Source organism: Diabrotica undecimpunctata, chromosome 1 (genome assembly GCF_040954645.1).
Source record: "Diabrotica undecimpunctata isolate CICGRU chromosome 1, icDiaUnde3, whole genome shotgun sequence".
NCBI lineage: Eukaryota > Metazoa > Arthropoda > Insecta > Coleoptera > Chrysomelidae > Diabrotica > Diabrotica undecimpunctata.
The window spans coordinates 105,438,470-105,457,365 of record NC_092803.1 but is presented as its reverse complement, the minus strand read 5'-3'; the positions used below and the strand labels follow the sequence as shown (position 1 = coordinate 105,457,365).

Here is an 18,896-nt window from a genome sequence, read left to right as displayed (position 1 = left end):
TCTTTACCTCTAAAATACATCTAGATTTTTGTCGATAGGACACTCAGATTAAAAGATGTCAAATTTTTACCGCCGAGCTGATACAAATTTTATTTAACATTGATTTGATGCGCGTAACTGACATTCTATACAAAAAATGCTAATAAATATTTTGGTTCAAAATTATCTCAGCTACATTTTTATTTGAAATATTTTTTCTATGGCGTACAGATTCTTGATAATTTTTTTTTGTTTTCCCCAATCTACGAGGGGGGTTTTAGGAGAAAGTCCGAGGATAAAAATGGAAAACTTTTTTGCATCTTGTTTGGCCTCCGCAAATTGACATTCTTTGAAAAAAATTAGTTTGTTCGTATGATTTTTCGAGGTTCAGTAGCATTTTCGTTTCTGACGACTGGAGTAATTGTTTCAAATTTTTAAAAGATATCTATTTTAGTGTCACCCAACATTTTGGCAAGCTGGTCTAATTTCTTTTATTAGGAATATGGTTTTTGTTCAAGTATGATGTTACAAGTAACGACTTTTTAAAATTGAACGTATGCGACAAAGGCACACGCAGAACGAGAACATCTAAACCGTGTGTGAATGTTCATGGTGTTCATCTTAAACAACAGTATAAGGGTTTTTTGCCAATTTCCAATCCAAAAACGCACGACCTTCTGTGTCTCTTACATGAGAAGGTAATTCCAGAAGACTACAGAAACTTTGTAGAGACATTACTTACATCCATAAAGGCGAAAGATATGGTTCCAAGTGATTCTGAATACGAAACAGACTAAGTTTTAATTTTGTTTGACTTTATGAATATTTTTCCGTTAATAAAAATTTTTTATTTGTACTACTAGTATTATTTTAAACCTGATTTAATGATAATTTCACAATTGCAGTATGGAAATAATGATATATTGTATGTCCATATCCTACTTCACATGTATTGTACGTCCATACAGAGGGTTTCTTTTAGCTTGTTAAATGTGATTAAAATTTAACCCTAATAGAAATAGAATTGAATAATATATAAAAAGAGGTGTAACATGAACTTAACTGTAATTTAATTACTTTTAAAAGATGTACGGTTTGTCAAGGTTAACACAAACTTTCAAATTTATATTGCTAAAAACATCAATTTTGGACATACAATATTTGTCCTTTTAGCCATAGATATGTATGCTTGACTTGGGTATTTAATATAGCTTTCGAAAAGCGGCTAGAAAGATGAGAATGTAAAATGTTAAAAAACAATTAAGGAGGGATGCAAAATAAGAAAGGATGGAAAAGAAAAGCCAATCGCGAAGTATGACAGCAGAGCAAAAAGTGGTTTGGAAATTCTCAAATAATAGCAGAAATAATGTCAAAGATCTTAAGTAAGAGACCCATAGAAAATATAAAAAGGGAAATGAAATGCCAAGGACTAGAGGAAATATTTCATATTTAATCTCAATTTTTCTTCTATCTTGGTCTGAAACAACGTTATTTATTATCTGTATATATCCAATAATATTTAATTTTTTCAAACCATGTGTGATATTTTTGCCCGTTTATTTCTTACTTAAATACTGAAATTGCTCAAAAGGAACTTATGTTGTCGTCTTACTTACAATTCTCACAATTTCATTCATTTTTACCGTATAGTCCTTACATTTATATGTATGTTATTTTTTAAACATAAACATATATCCACTTTTACATCTCTTCTGCTTCATTTTTTCTACGCCATTGATATGTTTTATTTATAATAAATATTTTTGTACCAAAACTGAATATATATTTTACAAATTCTGCCTTTTTTTAGCCTATGAAAATTATTGAATACCGCCACCTCTAAAACAGGTCTAAGGGCGTACGCCGCTTCCCGCTCTCTTCCATTCTCTCGATTTTCCATCGTTCTCCATTTTCCACTGCCGCCGCCATACACGACTCAGTGGTCGATAGAAGCCGCCAACTCGGTCCGCAGGACTCAGTAGTGAGAAAGCTCCAAAAGCTCTCGCAAGTTAAATTTCAGCATTCACATCGGAACGCGCTTTATTCGGAATTCTACTTTTCCAAGAGTTTCAATAACGGAGTGAAAATGTGCCAATTGTTAGGATTCGGTTATGTGAAAATAGTGCTAGGGTCGTGAATTTTTAAAGTTGTTTTGATTAAAAGCAAAGGTAAGATTGATTTTGTCATACAAATTGGCCGAAAATGGCTTCTTATATTGGCCGAACTATCAATTTCTTATGTCTGTTATTAACTTACATAAGTACATAAAGTTAATAACTATACCGATAAAATGATAAAATTTTAGCCTTTTATGAATTAAGTGACGTTTTTTAAATGAAATTTTAAAATTATAGATATTTTGAAAAATGTTTATTTAAAAAATTAACATTTTACCTGAATCTAAAATAAAAGAAAAAACTTAAAAAAACTCTAAAACAAAAGTTTTATTAACTTTAAACTATAAATTTTTTTAAAATATAAAATGGATAAGCCAATATTTTATTGTCGATTTAACTGGACATTCCTATATTAAACACTGCTTTAAAATAAATAATCCTATTCTATCTATCAGTAAAGAGAATAGGAACATTACACTATAGTTACTGCATAGACAGTAAAAAAAACTTCTTTAGTGTCTTTATCGTGAAACAGTTTATAAAACATTAAGGAAACAAAATACTCAAGGATAAAAATTCACAAATTGGATTAGAAGATAGTTTTTAGGTAACAATTAACATAATAACGGAACTAAGCCTGTGTGTTATTTGCTTTTATTAGTATTTCCAAAGAAAGATGGTATATTGGTAAATTGGTTTAAATTACAAATAAATTTCAAGCATATTTCATCCCAGAAATAAAATGGTCCATGTTGCCATATAATAATTAAATACAAAAATAATTCAAATGTTTGTTATTTTTTGCGGTAACTGAAGATCTAGAGGATTAGATATCTGATATTTATGTTGTTTTGTCTAATAATAATGTAAATTGTTTTATTTTTTAAAGGCAAATCTTATTTGGATACTTTTTACTATTTTTCTTAACTGGTTTATATCATTAGAGTTTGGGCTTTATTAGTATAGATGTTTGACGTTTAAGTTCAACATTAGTCAGTCACGTCAGTAATATCTGAGCTTTTGTTTATTATCTATCATTATCTGAACCTATTTCTATATATTTGTTGTGATTTTCTACCCATAATTGTATTTCATGGATCATCTATAAACTTGCTTCTTTTACCGTATTATATTTTTGGGTCTACTTTTTAATCGTTACATAACATTTTATACAAGATTTCTGGTTTATAATTCTGTTCCCAACATACCTAAAAATGTCTACTTATTTAAAGTTATATTTATCTGTCGTTATATGTATTAAATGAGATACCTTTTTCCGATATGGGATCAGATCCACCAAAACAACTTCCACGAAACCATGTCGACTAAAAATCATTTATAGTAAAAACCATATCTGGTAAATAGAATTTTTAAATGTATTACAACACAAAGCCAGTCATCAGATGAGCACACACGACTGTACCGAGTGGTTTGAGTTGATGACTCAAGTATAATGAGTATAATTTATATAGTCAAGTTAACATAATGATTAAACTAAAATTTGTAAGTATCTCTAAACCATCAGCATAGTAGAGGAACTTGTCATCATACGAAGGTAGTCCGATCAATCCGGGATGTAATGTACACTGAGATCTTATCGTCAACGTTGGCTTGGACATTTTTTAAACATTTATCCATCTTCAGATAGACTTTCTTCCTTTCTGGGAGGTTTTTTTAGCCGTAATAAGAGTCAGGGCGGTTGACATGCAGATCCAATGCTTACCGACATTGGCGCCTGTGACGTCACATTGTCTAGACAGTGGGGCACCATACCTAGTAAAGGGAAAGCGGTTTAGTGCAAATGGTATTTAGTTGAAGTTATTTTAAAACAAAGTGGATTGTAGTGAAAATGGTTTTTGGGAATAGAATTTTAGTGGAAATAGTACCGATTTCTATTTTCTGCTGATATTTAATATTTTTATTTTGGTAAAATTTAGTCTTCGTACAGAGGTACAGAGGTAAATATCATAATTTGTGGCAATATATAATAAATACGATTATAAATTTCAGTGACAATTTTCTGTGTTAAATGAAAATTAGACAGAATTTTACTGAAAAATTAAAACTACCATTACAACCAAGCAAAATCAACGAGGTATATTTGGTTAGGTGAGAACAATAGGTGTGCACGATATGTCCAGGAAACTTATGACAAAGAGCTCATCAAAGGAATAGGTCGACAGGGAATGTACAGAGAGCTCATAAGAAACAGCTCATTGAAGGGCTACGCAAGGAGAATCAAGTCGGCAAGAGACTCTTACGTAGGCATTGATTTAGAAGGAGGGATAACATCTTAAAAGATGTAAGTATCAAGGGAATAAAAGTTTGAAGAGAAGATATATTTAACCAAAGTAAATGTCGACAAATCGTATATTTTGCCAAGTATCACGAAGGTTTGTGAAGCTACATAGGCACAGAAAAATAGATGTATATGTTATATATTAGGACAAGAGATAATTGGTAATATATATATATATATATATATATATATATATATATATATATATATATATATATATAATAAAAAACGAAATATGTAGTTTTAAATAAACAGTAATTAAGACTAAAATAAGTAAGCATTTTGTGATGGTTGTAAAATAAATAAGGCTCGAGTTAAACAGTTCCTTAACAATATTTATAGAAAATAAATTCAAAATGTTACACAACTTTGCTATCTCAAAAAACAACTTCAAACTTTTCGATCGTTTAGGGTAGGTTAGGCTTAATATGAGTGGGCGCTTTATTACCCTTATAGTCAATCTAAAAGGTCTGTTGTGGCCCATCCTTATTTTAAAGTTGTTTCTTCAGCAGCTCAGCGTTTTTAACAAAGCCTATCAGCCTTAGTTAATACTTCAACAAAGTCGTAGGGCTCGAGATGGTAATTCTCAAATGTATTTAGCCTTATCCTGTCCAACACTGAGCAGTTACACAGAAGAGTTTATCCGTCTCATGTATTCGTACTTTGTTACTTTTTCCGATTCGAATCAGATTCTGAAGATAGTTCCAAACTATCTTAGAGTCAATTCGATTCGACCTTATTGCCGTTAATGCCGCCTGGCTATCAGAAATTATCTTTACAGATTTTTTTATGGTGTTCCTTGTGATTAGTTTCTATAGACACATTTGTATTGCATAGATTTCCGCTTGAAAGATGAGTAATAACCTAGTAAGGATTAACCTTGGTTTTCCTCCGTTTCAACTTCTTAGTTTTAGAGCTATCTGTATATATTAAACTAGCAATGATCTGTCATTATGAGATTCGCTTTATTCGACTTCCATTTGCCCCTTCCTGGAAAGAGTAAACTGCTTATTAAACTTTTATCTAGGTTACATTGGATCTGATAGTATTTCCAGCTTTGGTTGATTTTTAATTATGGCTTCAGATCTGATTTCGGTATCGTTTTACCCTGCTTCCTGTCATCTCATGCGCCTTTTACATGCTCCTGCCTTCACTTTTTTCTCTATTCATATATGTCATGGAAGGAGGTCCATAAAGATGGTTGGGGTAGCCGTCACCGCTTCTTTTATGAATAAAGACGCTTATCCAGCTTCTGTTTGGTGGTCTTTTGTTGCCATTTAGACCATCACATTAGTGCACCATACATAATCACAGGCCTACATGAAAACTTTAGTCATACATAGCCAGTACATTCGTTAGGTTTCTAACCCCCTTTTTTGTTGGTTACTCTTACCAAATAGACGTTCCATGTAAGTTGCTTATTTAGAACTACCTATACAACCTATATATTTGGCCTCATTAGCCTCTTTGATGGTTTATCCATATAGAGTGGGTATCTAGATGTTATCTTGATTCCATCTTTTTATGGAACTACTGACTAATACTGTTTTACTAGGGTTGACAGAGAGCTTTTCCCTTTCGTACCACCTAGTAAGGATATTTATTGTATATGATGGATGTGACCGTTACTTGATGAAAATTTATTTTGTTTAACAATAAAACACTAAAAACTTTGTTTTCAAAACATTCACAAAATTTATTAGAATATCTTATCACTACAGCTGTTTCGGCAGAGTGCCTTTCTCAAGTGATCTAATTTTGGGTATGTGTTTACACTTAATAGTCTTTAACTGAATAGATTGAGGAGGGGAGAACTGTTTGTCTCAAGTTGGTCATTCAGAATTATGTCTGTGTTTTTTTAATTTGTTAATTTTCATAGATTTTAATAAAGATAGGTAAATGCCTTTATTTTGGATGTGAAGAATTTGAAATTCGCCATTAAAAGAATGATTATGACCTAGAAAGTGAAGTGCGTATGTAGAATCTGTTTTTCCATTATTGATATCTCTTTTACGTTCTGCTATACGTTTGTTTAAAGTTCTACCAGTTTGACCAATGTAAGTTTTTGGGCAGTCGTCACATTTAAGTTTGTATGCACCACTTTTGTATTTTTTGTGCTTTTTATTTTGGATCTTATTGTTTTTAATATATTTGCCTAAGTTGTTGTTCGTTCTAAAATTTGATGTTATTCCTTTCTTTTTTATGTGTTGGCTATTTTTGTTGATATCTTGTCTGTATATGTAATCTAGCAGAGGGTTTTTCTCTAGTGGTGGAAATATTAATTTCAGGGCTTTTTTGTATAGTTTTTGATTTAAAATTTTATTAATTTTTTGTTTATTGACTGCTATTTGCTTAATGATATTTAATTCTATCTCAAAGTTGTATTTTGACATGTGATATTTATTGCTTTTTGGAATGTGTTGAACAGAATATTAGCATATTTTCTTCTTACCATATTTACTAAATCATCCTCCCAGGCCTGCACTTCCACATGCATTGCGTCAAGGAGCGAAACCATGTCATCCATCAGGATTGACCACAGGAGGGTAGAAAGCACTCCCTCCTGTAGGACCCCTTGAGTTTTTTGGCTAGAATCTCCTCTCCTTACCATTACCTAACATTGCTTTGATTCAATGGCATGGAGTAGCAGATATTCCTTTTGATGATACTGCATCATAAAATGAATTCTGTAGTGCATTATTAAATGCGCCTTGTATATCAAGGAAGGCGAATTAAAGCGATTTCTCCATTATTGTGTAGTAAACTGTACTGCTGTTTAGTAAGCATTATATTGCCTAGTGTTCCATGCTTCCAATAGCTTTCTTAAATCCTACAAAAGCTGCATATATCGGGATGTTACATTGATTGGGATTTTCACAAATTTTTCTTAATGTAGGTCTCAGGTATTTTTAGTTTCTATTTTTTTCTATTATGGCTTTAATTTATTTCTGCTGCTTTTTTATTCATTCATGTTAATGTTTTAATGGTTTTAGTCAGTTTCGTAATTTCTGCACCTTCTCTTTTGCCCACCTCTATAAGTTTTTTTCTTGCTTTCATTAATACTTTCATTTATACGTTTTCACAAGCTTACACTATGATATTTTCTAAGGAGGTATTTAGCTTAGGTATGGTAGTGCTATATCTATTTGTTTTGTATCTCTTAAAGTAAGTTTCTTCTAAATGGTTACCTTATACTCATTTTGATGTTCTCTTAATTTTGGAATTATACCTTATTTGGAAGAATTTGTTTCTATATTAAATTTATAAGCATAGTATTTATTCAGTTTGTTGTTTCATTTGTAAGAATTGTAAAACCGATATAATTTGAGTGACACTACAAAAAAGTCAGGAATAAAGTTTCTTATAAAACAAAAACTCCCAAAAGATACCTAAGCGTAAAAGATATCAGTTTGTCACGCTTTACGACAAGAGCTGGCGACAAATGACATTTGAGGTTCAATTCCATCACTGTCACCCTGAGCAGCTCCAATTTAAACGGACTCATTCATCAGTTGCGAGAAAAGACAAGACGTAAAACCCGACAATATAAAAAAAATACACAAGCTGCCTTGACACAGAACTGGCATTTAGAAAACAGCTCGGAAAACTAAATTTTGTAGCAAAAAACAGTAAAGATATCGAGAAATTTAAAATAAACCTTAGTTATGAATTTTATTTAAAAATTAGGTTAGTCGATATAGCGGTTAAAAGACATTATTGAGTATTGTAATATATTTTACTAGCTTGGATTTTAGGGTTATTAAAAAAAACTCTAACATCGAAGTAAAAACTTATTGCAGATAATCACGTTCATTTATTTAACTTACACACTGCCACTTTGGGAATCATTTGTATATTAACATTCTCTTATTATCAGTAATCTTAAAATACCCACACTTTTCCAACCAATTCAAAAATATTTATGTTACAGTAAATACAATTTACCTATCTCTCAACTTTATTACATTTTTCCTCATATTTCTTAATCCATTGGCATATACGATAGATAAGTCATACCATATTGAAACGTCAATAAACATAATTTAACCTTTAATTGTGACTTATTCCCATTTAAATCATATTGGTATATAAGATAAATCTCCTTTTTTACAATTTATTATTTAATCGAGCATTTCATTCTTACTTCACTCCCTTTTTTATATTATTACATGTTTTTTTTTCTAATCTCAGTTCCTAATACGACTGATAAATAAAATTAATTTTATAATTAATTAGTAACATAAAATAATGTTGATAGCAACTACTAGCACAGTTGCTATCAACAAGTACTCGTAGACACTTTGTCTCAGGACCAGCAACCTCATATAGAGTCGTGCGTTGCCATGTTATCAATTCCACTGGTAACTTTATCATCTTAACATTAAAGTTCGAATAATGTAATCTAAATTTAAACTAGTAACATTTAACGGGTTTTTACCCAAATATTTAGTGGCTCAAAACCTGTACACCTGAAACACTGATGACGGAATGCAGATTCCAAAAACGTTTTGTGATATAGCCCGATTGGGTATTTTAATTATATACCTTCTATAAAGGATTTTAAATAGAATTTTTTTTAATAATCAGTTTCGCCGATTACACTGCTATTTTGTATAGTGCAGATACATAGAACGATTTAAAAAATAAAACTGAAGTTGATTATGTTTAATATAACTTTGAATAAACTTTTGTTATTTAATTTTGTAGTAACAAAGTATCACTACCTACATTTAATCATATAAACAATACCTGCATGGAAAGTAACATAACGATAAAAACAACCTCTAATATAAAATATCTGAGCATAACTACAGACTCACATCTAAGATGGGATAAGGATATGAATAAACTAAAAAAATTCCCGAGAGCTTTAGTTCCAATATTCAAATACATACAATCAATAATTGACGTAAAATATTTAAAAATATTATATCACTCTCTTCTTGAGTCCACAATTAGATACGGAATACTTGGTTGGGGTGATATTAAAAACATTTTACAAAAGAGAATACTAAAAACAATATTATATAAACAACGTACTTACTCAAGTCATCTTCTATTTATTAAAGCCAAAGTAATGGATACCAGACAACTATATTATGTCTTCCATGCTAGTTTAGATATATAGCAGAAAACATATACTTTATAAACTATGCCATCCCTATGAAACCCGCCATAAAACAAATGAACATGTTAAAACTGGAAGTAGGAAAAAAGATTGGGTCAAAGATACCTCCTTTATCAAGCTTCAAGAATATTCTATGCCTTACCTGATAAATATACATAAAATATACCTAACTATTTTTAACTCAATATAATGTAATGATAAAATTAATATTTATAAAATATATTCTCTATTTGAATCGCGGCTATAGGCAAAATTTAATGGATTAAACAACCAATAGTTTAGTGATAGTAATTTAGTATAGTCATAGTAACAGTTTAGTAATAGTTTTGCTTACCCGAAAGTCATAAAATAAAAATAAGTATAATATTCATCATCAAAATATAAAAATACGTTGTACAAACTGAAATATAAATTTATTGTATAATTAAAATTAATTAATTATTTGTATTATGTAGCTCTTTTATTGGATTGTTAATGTATCAAATACACAATGCACACACTACGTCCGTGCTCCACCACTTTTAGTTTTAACTAGTAGTACCAAATGTTTATTTTTTTATATGTTAATAACATACTTAAATTATTGTTCCTTTTTATACAATGTACATGAAATTAATAAACATTACATAAACATGTACAGGAGTACAGCTTTCTGCATGGCCTTATAAAGATGTTCATTTAGACCCAGCTGTTTTATGTTCGCTAGGAGGTTTTTGGGAATAACACCAGTAGTAGATAGAATAATAGGTAATGTCAGGGTACTTTCCATTCTCCATTGTCTCCTGATTTGTATTTCTAGATCTCTGTACTTGGCGATCTTTTCGTTGTATTTAATATGTAAATTATTGGTGTTGGGTATCGCCACATCAATAAGTGTTGTTTGCCTAGTAAGTTTATGAACTAGTATGAGATCCTATTATGCGCCACTGGTTGGTCTGTAAGCACAGTGCGGTCCCAGTATAGCTTGTAGTTGCCATTTTCAAGCATTCTGTCAGGGACATATGGATAATAAGGAAGATGGTCAGTTTGGAGAAGTCCCAGTTTGTCAGCTAGTTCTTGGTGGATAATCTTTCCTACTGAGTCATGTCGTTCTTTATAATCAGTACCGACAAATGCCTGACAGCCACCGATAAGATGTTGGATGGTTTCTTGGGCTTGGCATCCATATCGGCATTTGTCATTTTAAATTTGAGGATCTTTAACAATATATTTCAGGTAATTTTTAGTTGGTATAACCTGATCCTGAATGGCAAGTAGGAAACCCTCCGTCTCGGGAAACATCTTTCCTGATGTTAACCAATAGTTCGACGCTGTATTGTCGACATATTCGTGGCTGATCTCATTGAGATGTCGCCCATGCAGAGGTTTACTCATCCAGGTGCGCATTTTTTTCTTGCTTGAGTCAGGTGGTTTATGCGCATTTCTTGTTTCTTCAGTTTAAGCGGCGTTGTATCATCTACTGCGCAAATTGCTCGATGTAAAGTAGATGTCTCAGCCTGTACCTGAAAATAAGTTCTTAAATTAGTAATTTGTTTATCTAATTGCTTACCTATATCCATTAGTCCTCTTCCCCCTTGATACCGCGGTAATGTTCTCTCTACTGCGCTGCGTGGATGATGTTTTTGCGCCTTTGTGAGAAGTGTTCTTACTTTCCGCTGAAGTACTCTTCGCACGAACTCCGAAGTTAGTTCAGTTTTCATTTGTTTATGGTCAATTTTCCGCGCTTGTTTTACTCCGAGATATTTGTACATATTATTTTCACCCATTGTCTCGATGTTTTGGCCATCTTGCATATCGAAACCTCCGGGCTGAACCTTTCCTCTGACTATATTTAGTATACGGCACTTGTCTAGTCCAAAATTCATACTGATATCATTTGAGAAAGTTTCTACAGTTTTTAACATCTGATCTAGGTGGTTTCGGGTGGAAGCTAATAATTTCAAATCATCCATGTACAACAGATGATTTAGCTTCGCCACAACAGTATTGTTATTTTTAATGCTAAATCCTGAGTCAGGAGTTCAGTAGCTGAGATAGTGGGTTCATCGCTAAACAGAACCAAAGTGGACTCAACGAGTCCCCAGAAAAGACCCCGGTTAATTGGGATATCTTCAGTTTCGATATTGGTTTCACCAGGTATTTGAAGGTGAATTTTAGTCTTCCACTCTGCCATTATATGCTTTAAAAAGGTCACTAGATTATCATCGACTTTATATATTTTTAATATATCTACAAGCCATTCATGCGGAACTGAATCAAAGGCCTTCTGGTAGATAATGAAGGCAGTAAACAGGTTCCTTTTTTTGGTGTATGCCTGGTTAGAAATGACTAAGTCGATAATAAGTTGTTCTTTACAGCCCATGGAGCCCTTGGCGCATCCTTTCTGTTGAAGCTCTATGATATTGTTTAGAGCACAGTGTTGGTAGATACGCCGGGCTACACAGGATGTGACCAATTTGTACAAAGTTGGAAGACAAGTAATTGGGCGGTACTTGGCTGGATCTTGGTTGAGAAATGATTTTGTTTCCTGCGGATTAGAGATAACATGATTAATCAATACTGACAAACACTCATCAATACTCCAAAACTTCTTTAACCAGAAGTTTTGAGCTCCGTCTGGTCCAGGAGATTTCCTGTTATGAAGCTCTTTGGTAGTATCTGAGACTTCTTCGGTGGTGAAGGGTTCGTAAGGAACATTATTGTAATGTTGACAGTTGTTCGTTGTGTCTTCAATCCATGCAACATTGGTGTTATGAGTAGCTGGCGTTGAAAGTTGATGTCCCCAGAACTCATGAATTTCTTCTTGACTTGGGTGATTTATTTTCATTTTCTATAGTGGAATTAAGTTTCCTATAAAACGCCTTCTCTGCATGCTCAAAAAGTATATTGTCGCATTTTCGGTTGTTACTTACTTTGTATCTCCTTAGGCAGCCTGAATAAACGGAAAGTTTTTGTTTTAATGTGTCCAGGCATTGTTGCGGTGTGTTATTTTCTATATCATGTTTTGAGTGAGAGTGTAAATCAGCATATGCAAATATTCCAATGTATGAGCTTCTACGATGTTATTGGGTAGGACTTTAGTGTTCACAATTTGTAACAGCGCACCTAGTTTCTTACAAGAGTTTATTTTTGGTAGCGGTGGTCTGCTAAGAGAGTTCGTCCCATTAAACTCTTGTACGGCACGTGCCATTTCACTTACCAGGTTATCATGCAACTCGTTATTGTCCTGCTGCGTATTAACAGGTTGAGTTTCTTGTATGAGAGGTTCAGGAGCCTGCTCATTACGGATTTCATTAAGGATTTGATCTACAACTAGCTCTGGGTTATGAATCTCTCGTTCGACTTCGCTTCTGATGGTATCGCGTCTAGTCTCTGGGATAAGATTATTTCTTATAATTACCCGGTATTGATCTGCTATTCTCTGTTCAGATACTTGAATCTCTGGGTACTCCCTGCAAAATTCGGCATACAGATGTTGTCGATAGCCGATTGTTTCTTGACCGAGGTTTGTCACCTTGTAATAAAAGCGCAAAATGTTTTCATTTATAGACACAGTCCATTTCATGCGCTGCCTCGGTCGTTCCGCTTGAGTTAGCGCCGGCTGATGTTCCAGCGCAGCACCTCCAGCGAGTTGAGCTCCTGCTGTTGTTTGGCTCGCTTGTGGTTCTTCTTGTTGTTGGGCTGTAGCTGATTGTATAACAGGGGCCCGCCTCCTCAACACCCTGCCACCGACGTCCCGCATGCTGTCACGTCCAGCGCCGGCTTCAGACGTGGCCTGGCGATTTCCAGGCAGCGACCCTAAACATAAATCGTTATTCACTATTTTCATGGGTTTGCATTTTATACATACTGCCAGGTGTCAGTTTTTGTTCCACAGCAAGTATCCCTGCTACCCTCTGGGTGTCGGTGCTAAGAATACCCAGAAAGCATCCCCCATTCGCAGGGGGCCGCGCCTGATAGAAGAACTGACAAAAACTCTCACAGGTAATAATCATTAACAGTAATAAACATTATTATTATTATTATTATTAAATTAAAAATCTTTGCAGGTAAAAGTTTCACTAATGACCTGGACCTGGGAAGCAAATGCCACCACTCTCAAAAAATCAGCTCCAAGTCTGGTCTATTCAATGACTCAACTTAATCAAACCATGGGGATTATTAGAGGATATATTAAAAGTACCTCTACTCCATTTCTCGTTGTTTTGAGTCATGTTACACCACCAGACATCAGTAGATAAGAGAGTCTCCCAAGGGAACATAGAAACATAAGTGCAAACCCCCAGCTACAGATATCGTACTAAAGCGGCTTAAATTTATATCGTACCAACTCTTTACAGTAAAACAACTACATGAGGAAGATTTCAGTGCCCACACATAATGGAAGGAATGCTGGGAAACAGTAGCCTCACCACAGATACCAATAAACCCCCATGAGTGCCTTGGGTTTTCATTCACGAATTTCCTGTTGAGCGTCAAACCCTTCTGACGACCTGTCGAATTGGATTATAGTATTTTAATGGTAATAAGTTGCTGATTCTTTATTTTGCCTTTTGTGGGGTGAAATTATACTCAACGTTTGTCTTTACTCATTTATTAAATTATTCCACAGCAACCAAACACTTGGTAAATTAAATACTTTTTTTATATGGACCGTGTGAGCCAGAGAGAGAGAGAAAGAGAGAGATAGAGGGAGAGATAAAGAGAGAGAGAGGAAGAACTAAACAGAACTTTTGTGTATGATAGAAATTAATGAGAACAACTTTCTTCTTTTTGGATGTTCGGACATTTGGCAACAGGGGTGGCGGTAATTTAATTTAAAATAATACAAATTTATAAGTTTATAGTTGGTTTTTCAATATCTTTTCCCTTTGAGTGGAAGACTCTAAAGCGTATTAGAACCATGTTTGTGCCTCGAATAACTATTCAAATGACGACTGAGCCAGATACAATCATGCATGTGCGAGAACCTCGCCAAACCATTGAGCACATTTTGATGGAATGTCCTTTGACGGCATACTCTGATAGCATGATCAATTCTTTCATGTCAAAAATGCTCCACTGGAGAGGATTAATGATTTCTATAAAATATAAAACTTTAATTATGCATAACACTCGTTCCTGTCTCTGCGACACAGTTTGACATATATAAAACATATAATTTTTGATATATATTTATTTTTATATAAATTTATATATGTGTTTGTAATGCGTTTTAATCATTAATACTGATATCGTGAATGTACGCCTACGCTAAATAAATAAATGACTAACCATCAAGTTAAATAAATGACTCTTTATATCTTAAATAAAAAACTACAGTATAAAAGTGACCGATAAAGAGTTACAGTAAGACAATACAATTCTTTATATTATCATTACTTTTCTTTCTTAGAACTCGTTACCATTTCATTAAATTTTCTTGTCTTTAAGTGTTACCATCAAAAGTTCATTTAACTGAATAAAATTGATATCTGCATCGGAAAAATGACTGTTCGATAATGACTACTTATTAGAACTATATAGATTGGTAACTCTTTTATTATTACTAATGGTAAACAAGATTTGTGAATTCGTTCCTTACAAATTATAAGAATTATATTAATTCATTAGTCCAGGACAACAAATAGCAGTAGAGATAAATACATATACCCCAGTTAAAGAAGAAAAAAAGCAGAAAAAAATCTTATACAGATATTAAAGGTTCTAAAAGGTACACTGACCTGCAAAAAAATGGCCACCGTATAAATTTCCGAAAATAAAAATTCATTGGAAGTTTTATGCACTGCTTCATATAATATACTCAAAATTTTTCATGTTTAAAACAAAAAAAAATGACAATTTCTGCTTGATTTCTTACCATAATTGATTTAATTTGAATGCTACAAAAGAAAATAGTGTAATATCGAAACGAATTACAAACGTGAATTACGAGTCAACTTGAACAAAATTGTCTAATATCAGGTATTATGCCCTAAAACATCAATAACCTTTTGCACACAATTTGAAAGAAAAAGGAACAGATTTTAATTACAAATTTCAAGAATATGTTCATATTCTTCATGAATCATGTTTTGAAGTTCTGCAAGAGTTTTTGGCTGGCCTGCTTGACTTCTAACCCTACAATGAAGTTTATCACAAAGATGTTCGATGATATTCAAATCAGGACTACAGGCTGGCCATTCTAGAATATTAATTCCCACTTCCCCTAAGTAATTTATTACGATTCTAGATGTATGCGGCCGTGCATTATCATGCTAAAAGACGAAATTGTCTGCAATAAATGGACAAAATGAAACTTTTTTAGCCGTTCAGTGTATATGACGGGAGCTGATCAAAAATCTGTAGAGATGTACAGCAACCATTTTAAAAAAGTGAAAAATATTTTTTGTTTATAAAACCTTTATTATACATTCTAGAGAAAAATAGTTCAAATAAAAGTTATAGATCATAAAAAGTTCTCTACTTTTGATAGTTTCTAAATTAAAATATAAAAACAATTGAGAGAGATAATTGCAAAATACTACTATTTTTGCAGTATGTAAAATTATGTCAATTATTGAATAATTAAAGTTTGCTAAATTTAAACCAGATGGACTAAATAGTTTATAAGTTATTTAATTTGTTCATCCCGGAGCGCAATTATTTAAACGACTGTACTTGCCCAAACATCTACTCTACAGGTATTTTGTACAATTCTTTGAGGCTTCAGTTTTAGGGTATATTAAAAAAATTTTATTTTATTGATTTTTATTAAAAAGCAGTTTAAAAAAGAGCTCAGTTTTAGCTTATAAACATTTACAATAACTTCGATGTTTTTTTTTCACACACTTACAAATAGACTCACTTAAAAGCTGGTGAAGAAAGTTTTATGGTCCAACTTATAGATGGCATATATAGTAAAGAAGTACATAGGTATAATCCGGTAAATTGATGGTAAAGTGATGGTACTCATGAAATACCGCCACGGAAAAGTAGATGATAGAACTCCGTTTTTTTTTAGAAAGGAACTTCAAATTAACACGCGCTGGCAAAATTTTTAATATCTCGGATTTTATGGCACGTACAACCTTTATTTTTTTTAAACTGGGGTAGTTCAACCAAGTAATAAGAATTGAGCTATTTTCATCTCGGGGAAAATCTCAGAAAAAAATTACTATAATGTTTGTATAAAAAAAAATAATTTAATTTTACTATTATTTCTTAAGAAATATTTAACTTTTATTTATGTGTATAATATTTAGATAAATATAATAATAAAATATAAATTAATACAATACACCTATTTTTTTTTATTTTATAGTTTTTTTTAACAAAATAATGAAGCAAGTAATGTTTCTGTAAGTAAATAGTTAAAAAGTATAAAGAATATTTTTGTAGTTACCTCCGCCATTTTTCCGCTAAGATATTTTACGAGTACCATCACTTTAACGGGTTCTAACTTTTTACTTCTTCACTGTCTATGCCATCTATAGATTAGATCATAAAATTTAGATCTTCATTTAGAATGCTTTAAATTTTCAGCTATAAAAAAACATGCTATCATGTTTCCTATTGATCACAAAAGGTTCTGTTTTCCATTAAGCGTACTTACTAGCGTGTGGCATAAAAAAGTCAAAGTTATTATAAATGATTATAAGCTATAAAGTCAGCCCTTTTCCAAACTGTTTAAATAACAAATTTACTAAAATAGGTTTTTTTACTATACTTTAAAAATGAAGCCTTTCAGACGACTGCAATGTACTGAATACCTCTAGAATGACTGTTTAGACAAATACAGTTGTTTAAATAATCGGGATAAACAAATTAAAAAACTTGTTTCCTATTTATTTGATTGTTTAAAATTTAGCACAATTGAATAACTAAGTAACTGCTATCATTTTGAGTAGTTATATTACAATAATGCTTTTTGCAATTATCTCGGCCAATTGTTTATGTATTTTAATTTGGAAATCAAAGAACTTTTTGTAATCTACAACTTTTATTTGGACCACTTTTCTCTAGAATGTATAAAAAACGTTTAAAAGAAAAACATATTTCTTTATTACTTTTTAAAATTGTTAAAAATAATCAAAGCAAAATTAGCTGCTCGCCTTTACGAATGTTTTATCAGCTACCCCTCATACCTTTTAGAATCTTCAAATATCTGTATAAGATTATTACGTTAAATTAATAATTTTATCACAGATTGGTGTAATAGGCAAGTGTCTTGTAGTAAGTCATTTATATAGTCATTTATAATAACAAATTTCATTACCGGTTTTTATCTTCACCTTTACTGTCACTCAGATAGCCAAGCGGGGTTGGCGGCTGATTCTCATTCGCTTCACTGTCAAATGGTTCAGTGGATGTGGGTTTGAGCCTGGGACACAGGGGTTTGAGTCGGTGGACAGAAAAATAGAAAAGGTTAACGCAGCAGTTTAAAATTCTAGATGAATCTGCGGCTTAGACTAGAATATGCTGGTGTCTGATCGGCCTATGATGGAGCAGTACGGCAAGCGATAAGGGCTTGCGGCTCGGTGATACTCCTCCATAGATCCCTACCGGAAGGGCGTGGCACCTAAAAACGGTGTATATATACAGGGATGAGTGCCCTAAGAACCGGCAAAATAACGCAAAAGATAGAAAACATAATACGTTGTGAAATAAAAAGAGATAAAAGTAGTAGAGGTGAGAAATTATCGATATTAACCTATAATTTACTTTACATTACATTAGAATTATCGAAAATTTCCCACCTTTAGACGTTAGCTTATGAGGTGGTTGACTTCAGTCATAGTAATATATATCACGTAATGTAAGTAAAACAGTTTAAGTAGGAGTATTTTTTTATCCAAAATTAAAATATTGATCAATAATAAACTATGATTTGAGATGTCGCATACACTCTTCTCAATACAGAATTATCATAGCTTGTTATTCAGTATTCGTCAACACAAAATTAATTTTCAAATTACTACTAATTAAACTGTTTACTTACATTTGCTTTATTGCCTTCAATCATTTTTTACTTTATGCGAAATTTAAAAAATGTAAATATATGACGTCATACTTGTAATATTATGACTGAAGTCAACTAGCTCATAAGCTAACGTCTAAAGGTGGGAAACTATCGATAGTCCTAATGTAATTTAATGTAAATTAGAGGTTTCTCTATCAATAATTTCCCACCTCTACTACTTTCATCTCTTTTTATTTCACAACGTATTATGTTTTCTATCTTTTGCGTTATTTTGCCGGTTCTTAAGACACTCATCACTGTATATACCTTCACCTTCATGGTAAATTAACATCCTAGCAGTATTGTTTTTGATATTGTGGATACAGAATACAGAGAATGTTAATTGTTAATAATAAAAGACCTCCCCTACAG

General features: G+C 32.4%; 1 protein-coding gene across 1 annotated transcript in view; it reads left to right on the top strand.

Annotated features, from left to right (window-relative positions):
- The first annotated feature begins 1,974 nt into the window (after nt 1-1,974).
- LOC140451901 (solute carrier family 7 member 14) overlaps nt 1,975-18,896 on the top strand; it is an 812,989-nt gene continuing 796,067 nt past the window's right edge. Inside the window, exon 1 of the mRNA XM_072545857.1 lies at nt 1,975-2,147. The gene's annotated coding sequence lies outside the window, so the exon portion shown is untranslated. The remainder of the gene's footprint in view (nt 2,148-18,896) is intronic.